Source organism: Hippopotamus amphibius, chromosome 2, assembly GCF_030028045.1.
Source record: "Hippopotamus amphibius kiboko isolate mHipAmp2 chromosome 2, mHipAmp2.hap2, whole genome shotgun sequence".
Classification (NCBI taxonomy): Eukaryota; Metazoa; Chordata; class Mammalia; order Artiodactyla; family Hippopotamidae; genus Hippopotamus; species Hippopotamus amphibius.
The window spans coordinates 110347977-110356842 of record NC_080187.1 but is presented as its reverse complement, the minus strand read 5'-3'; positions in this window follow the sequence as shown (position 1 = coordinate 110356842).

Sequence of the window (8866 nt, the reverse complement as noted above, 5' to 3'; positions counted from 1 at the left end):
CACACAAATAGATGATGTGCTGTGTATGCAGTCCTGGGACCATAAGCTCATATACGAATACCGCTGCTCCTTGGGGGCAGTGCCCAGGAGAAAGGAACACAGGCCTTTGAAGGTACAGAGGACAGTGTATTGGGTCCTGAGCCAAGACAGGATTAGCTCAAGTAATGACTACCTCCTGAAATGAGAATTCTTTCATTTGGTAAATCAGTAATTACAAGCACACCAGGGAAATGAAGCAGAGAAAACTGCATCACCTCAGTGTTACTGCTAGAATCATAGATGCCTAGAAATAACAAATCAGGAATTCCCCCAGTGGTCATCAATAAGCCACACACATTGCACACTTGCACAAGGATGTTAAAATACAGAGCATTTGCTCTTCATCAACCGGAACGTGCATGTGAGCTGTTTATAAAACATGACAGTTGTAACAAATGTGGGAACCATTGCTTTAAATTTTCTGTAGTGTGGGCTTGTGTGTTGGTGTATGCGTGTGTGTGCATCAGGAGGGTGAGGGGGTGCAGTTCCCAGGGAAGGCACTGGTTTTCTTTCCAGGAATAAAACAAAGTATTGAATGAAAAAAAATGTCAATGGACTACTTTGGAAATCTAAACACCAAATTCCAGGACCAGTTTCATGTTTCCAAAGCTACACGGAACTCCCAGTTCAAGGGGTACCAAATTCGTTCTTGCCTTACCTTGCACAAGTTTCAAGGCCAGATCTAAATATAACAGCTGAGACACAGCTGGCTTCATCCTGCTGCATCAACAGAGGGCACTGTCTCTTCTCTGCCAAGCTAGCCCACCTACCATGTTCTGCCTGAGTTTTAACCTGTGAGTAACTGCATCCCTACTCTGCTGCCCCAGAATTCTGTAATGCATCCCTTTGATTTTCTTTTCAAAATTTAAGGCCATCCTCCTTAAAAGAGAGTCCCCATCCTACCCACATGCAAATCCTCACAGTCTCCTCAAAATCTTTGCAGATTAACTTCATCTTTCATGGATGCCTTTCTTGGTATTCTCAACAAAATTCATCAACTGGTTTTACTAACTTTCCTCCCTTCACAATTTTTCCTTCCTTCCCTGAATCATGCCCTTCTGCCTCAAACATTTCATTAAAGACCTGAAGTCAGCGTCCCTCCTAGACCTGACCCCCTTCCTTTTCCCCACACATTTCTACCAGTGTGGAAATATCATGCCCTTTGGGGACACAGGCTGCTTGGACTGCACTGCAGCCACACTTACAAAGTGCTGGTTCCCGGGAGAAATATATAGGGCCTCCCAGACTCTAGGAGCAAATTACAGTAGCGCTTACAACTTACTGTTTAAGCCTTTTTCCACTCTCTGCCTCACTACAGAATCCAGCTGCTTTTTTTTAATCTGCTTGGCCCACTTTTGTGGGGTCCTTGTGGAAAAGGCCAGAATGTTTGAAAAGAGGGTGGGCACACTGTGCTGGTGTGTTTGAGCCAGCTGCCACGTGGAGCAATCTTCTTAAGGCTTAAACGGTGGCACTGAGATAGCGTGGGAGGTTCAATGATAAGCCAAAGAAAAAGAGCTTATATTGGGACACAAGCCAAGGAGAATGCATTTTTTTGGACTTGAGTCAGCTCAACAAAATAAAAAAAAAGATGCCTTTGGAGATTCCTTCTTTGTCTTTCAACTCTTATTACTTTTCTTTTATGAAGTGAAGGATGGGTTGTCACAAAACAAAGAAGCAAAGAAGAAAAAGGAAAAGATGTTGAGCAACTGTGTTTTATTATGGTTAGCACTTAACGCATAGTTTGATTCAATTCTCACAATATTACCTTCTGGGATAAAGATATTAGTGAAACTATTTTACAAGTGAGGAAACCATAGCTCAAAGAGATAAGTAAATTACTCAAGATGCTACAACTAGTACTAGGTAGAATTCAGGTTGGTCTGTCTTCCAAAGAAGCATATGGGTTCTAGAGTTCTAATTAATTCATCCAAGAAATATAAAATACCAACCATGAGCCTCAAATTGTGATGAGCACTCTGGGGCTAGAGAAAATATCTCATATACTTCCACATGGAGATAAGACCATGAAACATGAATGAATCAGCAGGTGCTGTATAATTATGTGTTGAATTACATGACACACAGTAAAGGACTTTATGTGTTCAAGAGAGAGAACATTAATAAAAACCAGTATATCCTTGGGTTTAAGGTGATCATCAAAATTGTGTTAAGATTTTATCAGCAAAAGTAGAAGGGAGGAGTTTCTGGTTCCAGACAAGATGGAGTAAGCACATTCCACCCTATTTCTCCTGCTAATTAAAACCAAAAACTCTGGATAAAATGCATAAAACAACAATCAGGAGATTGAAAGTAAAAAGACTGGCTAGGAACCTCAGGACTCCCAGGACAACCTGATGATGAGTTCCTAGGGAGTTTTTCACAATCTGTATATATTGATGCAGGTACTATACAAACCTGGGTTGACTCTGTAATCCAGAATCACGAATGGCCACAGATCAAAAGACATTTTTTAATTAAAAATAAATAAATAAGCCCAAGGGAAATCTACTATCTCCAGCCAAAGGCTGGAAATAGGACAGCCCTGCAGGATGGAACCACATAGACTATACCTCCTCTTCTCAAGGCAAACACCATGAAGGAAGTCAAACCTTTCCCCACCTGCCCTGAACTTGTGGAGACTCTGGGGTAGAGTGTTGTCAACCATCCCCGCCACTGCACTAACACAAGCTATAATAGCATTCCTCCTTCTTAGGCAGAAATGGTGGAAGGGGAGCCCTAGTGACTGTTCCTACCTGACACTATGTGAATATCAGCAAAGAGATGGTGCAGCCCCCATACACACCCGATACATCAGCCACAGAGACAGTGGAGAGGAGCCATGCTGACAATCTTCTCACTACACTAAGGGAACACAAGCAGGGGTGGTTGCCCTCAGCCTCTCCCATAAGGCACAGTGGCCACAGACACTGTTAAGTGGATTATGGTCAAATAACCCTGTTTTGTGATGAACAACAGTAAAGGTGGGTGAGTGGGAGTTAAGGAAAGCAATCTTTTAATCTGGGTGTAAAGTCCTGAGCATATCCCTGAGCAGCCCATGTGTGAAAGGCAATATTTAAGAAAATTATATCATCAGAAGGGAACGGAATTTTCTACATTTCATTGAAAGTAGTTAAATATTGATACTAGCAAACTGTAATATATCAAGATAGATTTTTAATCTCTGGAGTGTACACACACATATATACACAAACACACAAACTCAATAAAGATAAATAGTCAAAAACTATTGCTGAATTATAATGAAATACTAAAAAAAATGCTCAGGTAATCCACCAAAAGTCAGAAAAGGATAAATAGCACAATGAAAAACAGAACAAACAGAAAAAAAATAATGACATAGACAGCCTAAATCCTAGCATAGCAATAATTGCATTAAATGTAAATGGTAAACATCCCAATTAGGAGGCAGAGATTATCAGAATGGATTTTTTTTTTAACTTGAGTAACCTATATGCTATCTGCAGGAAAGTCACTTCAAATATAATTGTATAATATGTTAAAGGTAAAAGAATGAAAAATATATACCAAGAAAGCACTTATAAAAAGAAACCAGGAGTGTCCATATTAATGTCAGACCAAGCGGCCTTTGGAGCAAAGAAAACTACTAAGGATAAAGAGGGACATTACATAATGACAAAATGATTGATTTACCAACAAGATAGAACAATCCTAAATATGAATGCACCAAACAACAGAGCTCAAAATATATAAAGTAAAAACTGACAGATCTGAAAATATAAACAGACAAATACACAATTATGACTGTGGTCTTCAACACCTCTCTCTCAATAATAGATACAAATACCTAGACAGAAAATCAACAAGGCTATATAAGAACTGAATAACACCATTAACCAATGGAATCTAATTAACATTTATAAAACACTTCACAACATTAGCAGAATATACATTCTTTTCAAGTGCATACAGAACATTTATTTAAATAGACTATATTGTGGTCTATAAAACAAAATTTAACACATTTATGTTCTCTGACCATAATGGATTTAAACTAGAAATAAATAGCTTAAAGATAATAGGAAATTCTCAGAACTTTGGAAATTAAATTATGTAGTTTTTACACAATCTGTGGTTCAAAGAGAAAGTCTCAAAGGAAATTGGAAAATACATTGAACTGAATGAGAATAATATTGCAACATTAAAAATCTTTGGAATGCAACTAAAACAGTATAAACAGGAAAATTTATAGCACTAAAGGCCTCCAAATGTTATTGATTTTTTCACAAAGTCAGTAGTTTTTGAGTGGATTTTATCCATTATCTTTCTATTTACAATTTCACTGATTTCTGCTCTCATCTTTATTACCTCTTTCTGCTTGCTTTGGGTTTATTTTGTTCTTTTTTATGGATTCTTGAAGTGAAAGCTCAAATTGTTAATCTATGAACTTCCTTCTTTTCTAATAGAGGTCTTTAGTGCTATAAACTTTTCCGTATATATTGAAAGTTATATGGGGGGAATGGGAAACGCTGGGAGAAATGGAAGCTGGAGAGTGACATGATTCGGCTTATATTTTGAAAAAATGATTCCTTTTAGGAAAATGGATTGGAGAAAGAATGCAATGAATGTAGGTAAATCTATCAGGAAGCTCTGTGGTTAGACAGGTGAGAGGTGATGGTGACTTGGGGCAGGTGGTAATTATGTGGTAATTATGTAAATGGATTCAAAGTCCATTTTTGAGACAAAGCCTGAGGATTCAATGATGAGTATTAAGAGGGGGAGAGGGTTGATGGTACATCCGCTTCTCAGTTAAAAGTAAAGCCATCAGACTCAAGGGGCATGGGACTAGAGGGAAATTTTAAGCTACAAGAAAATATGAAATAAAATGCTCTTTGAGAAAGCAAAGCTAGTAGAGGAAACACTGCTGAGCTACGGAATGCATAGGTAGGAAGATTACTGGCCACTGCAATGTCATGACCTACCAAAATCAGAGCTAGCTCTCTCTTCTGCACTAGCCCTTGCTTTCTTGTAGTTGTAGGCAAACATAAATTTCATGACACCATGAAGCAAAGGTTAATCAAGGAAGGTTACTGGTAATTTACTATCTACTCAATAGAATACTAAGTGATATTGAGACATTGCTCTCTGATTACTGCCTTGTTCCATCATGGCCTTGATCAAACCTAAATCTTATGAAACTCCAAGTTGGCGTGACTAACTTGGATGGAGGGGCAAACACTGAGGGGCTCGCCATGGCCCAAAGCCTGGAAACAAGAACTCTTAGAGTGACTTGGCAACTGTTTTTGAAGGTGATGTTGGCCTTCCCAATATCTACTGCCCCTTCCAATCATTTCTCCTTCCCATCAAATTTCCCTTTCCATCATCAATTTCCCCTTTCCATCTCAATTTTCAATTTCCATTATCAATTTAACCCCCATCTTTAATTTCCTCTCCCCATGATTAATTTCCCCTCCCTGATATCAGTATCCCCCTTTCCTGACATCAACTTTTCCTTCTTCCTGCCTTGCAGAGACTCAGTTCTGTGTAGGAGTACTTTTCTTTCCCATATTCATGCTCTGCCGGGAGCATGGTCCTGTCCTTAATCACAAGCCATTTATTCCTGGAGCCAGGGAACATGCTCCACTTTTGTACATAGGGTCACTTCACCCCTGTCTCAGTGACCCTTCTCTCAAGGTCCCCAGTCGGACACTATTTCAGTTGTTTTAACTACCACGGTCCAGCAGCGTGAGCCTGCGAATATCATAAATAGGCAGCTTCTGACTTACCTCTCTCATATAACTCTCCTCTCTGAAATTTTGGTCCTCGTGTCCCCTTCCCTCCTCCATCTCTGTCTCTTTCCATAATACTCCACACCGGAAGGACTGGCTATCCCCCTTTCCTGTGATAACCCTCTGAGGTTTAGTTGATACCAGCTTGCTTGGCTATCTGTCTTGCTAGTGAATGTGGCATCCTGGACAGTTCTGTCCTTCAAAGCAGACACACCCAAGTTCAAATCCCTGTCTTCCCATTTATTTTGTACCTTGGGGACAACCTCTAACTTCTTTTTTCAATAGTAAACTGGCTTCAATAATAATCTCAGTATTCCTTTAAGGATTAAATGAATTAATACACTGTGTAGACAGCTGGAAGTGAGTAGCTCACTAATCTAGCTCCTTCACCCACCCCTTTGAACACAAAACTTTCAAGATTGAAAGTTTCCCATTCCAGGAGGGAATTTAATGCTGGAATGTCAGGAACTACTGCACATCTGTGGATGAGCGCAGAGCCTTTGTTTTCCTTATGTTTCAACACATACACACTCATCTGCTCAAACCCACTCAGAAGATTGCCTATTAACAGTACCTATAGGATATGAAGTTCAAACAGGTCACCTTTGAGAGTGGAAGGGAGCATTGTTAGTTATTGCTCTAGGATGACAGGCACAAACCAGGACTGCAGATGAACTGGACGTAGCATCAGCCCCAGCTTTTAGGAACCATTCTGACTAAGTCTGTCTGTCAACTCCAGTCTCCCTCGCATCTTGGCAAAAGCTGACTCGTGTTCCAGCTTTGGGACACTAGGACTATGTTCTCCACACAGGAGATGCTCACGTCTGCACTGCTGAGTGTCAGCACCTGTGGAAAGAAGAGTAGTTTCCAAATCCACCAAGTCGATAAACAAACAGCACTCGCTGGATGTGAAGACAAAATGAGACCACAGGACAAACAGGTTGGATCACTCCTGACTCCACTAGCTGCAGTCCTGGGCCGCCTCCAGGTGGAGAGGCCCCCCTCCCTTCTTACATCACAGCAGAACGAGTATAATGAGCGTTTGGGAATAATTAGCAGATGACACACTGCCCCCGAGGGATGACGGGATAACAGCAGCACAACAGAGCTCAAGAGAATTTCGAAACATCAGTGGCTTTATAAGCCTCACGGGGTAGACAAGCTGTGCCAGAACTGATCTGCGAGGCTGATGCCCCGACCTGTGCCAGCTCTCTGATGCCCCTGCCAACGGTGTGAGAGCGCACAGCGGGGACTTAGCTCTTCTCTCAGCAAGAACCTGGTACTGCCCGACCTGGAGGAAAATTAATTAGTAACTGAGAGAAAAGTCCGCAGGTAATTAGAGAACCGTCCTCCTCCGTTCTGTCCTGGCTCTCCACTAATGACGGCACCCACTCCATGCACAGTCAGGCTCCATGTGATACCTCATTTCACTGTCTTCCCACCCCCTATCCTCAGATAGACTCATAAGGATGCAGAGTCTATTGGATACCCATTTCCCAGAGGGTATCTAATGGCAGCAGCTCCCAACCATGGCACTATCCCCACTGGTAGGAAATAAGGATGTATTAAAATATGTAACTAGATTTTCACACCTGAAGCTCATAGACAGCACTGCCTCAGATGAGGCTAATATGGTACCCTCCTTATACTGACCACATGCATTGTGGTCCAGCTGCAAAAACCCTGAGAGAGACAGTTTGGAAAGCACTGTGTAAGGCATACCGAGGTAGAGTGGACAAGGTTCCTCCTGCGGGTGATGTTCTCTCAAGAAAAGCTGGGGTGTCCAGAGAAATCTTCCCCAGTGAAAGCCTTCTAACTCTGCCCCTCTATTAATAGGCAAATCCCCAGGCCACCAGGCCACCATTGCACCACTAACCCTCTATGAATTCATGCCCTGAAAGAAGCAGGGTTGTAAGAGCAGAGGAGAGAAGGCAAAGGAGGTGGGGAAGTGCGTGAATAGGGTCTGAAGGGAAACACCACCAACTTCTGTGATGTGACCACCTTGCCGAACAGAGGAAGTGTGTAGACTACCAGCCATGCCTACCTCCACACCAGTGGAACTTAATCATTTGAGTTTAGCAGGGGTGCACTAAGAAGTTTATAGTCTTATTCAGACGAACATTTCTTTGTGGACGTTCCAAATAAATAAGAAGTGCCCAGTGTAGCACTTAAGTCCCTCATGGTGAAACAGATGCCTTTATAATTCAATTCCTGAATATTCATATGTATCAGATGAGAATTGTTTGGCTCCAGTAAGACTATGCAATGTCTCTTTGTCAACAAACAGAAAGAGGTGTGAATTCCGCCAAGTTTATGTACTCTTTTCACACATGTTAACAAAGGCCCTGCCTCAACAGCTTAGGTTAGAGCGGAACACCCTTGTGAGACTTAAAAATGCCAAGGCACACCTGTCCACTGCAGTCTGAGGGCAGAAAATCAAGCCTCAGTACCCAATGAGGGCGCTATATGAGTAAATGACCTGATGTCACGTGCCATCTTGTGCAGTAAAGCCTTTATAACATCAACTCCACCCCACTACCCTGCAGTAAAAACGGCCAAAGAGCAAAACATAGACAACTAAGTGTGTCCAAGCCATGCACACATTGAAAAAGCTCCATGCATCTGTTCAACACATTTGGACTTTTATACCATATCCCTCACAATTAGCTTTTGAATGCTCTAGACCCCAAAGCTGTTTCTCCGTCTGGGCCACAAAATTTGACTCTCCTGATTTCATGCCAATGTGTATGTTCTCCGAAAGGCTCTGAAAATCAACCACTCAACCCCAATTTGAACCGTTGTCTTTGATGAGGCTCAGCCTTAGAAGTAACTCCATCTGTTAACAATTTGTTTGGAAAATAGGAAAAAACCTCAACTAGAATTGTGTTTGTTAATTGCTATATCAATCATTATTTTTGTAGAACAGTTTCTGTATATTCTAACCAGCTCCACAGGACAATTTTCAGATTTTTCTAACATGACAAACACTCAAAATTAGAAAAAGCTTTTAATGGTTTAATTGTACAAACCACCAAATACCTTATTCTCAAACTTTTGGC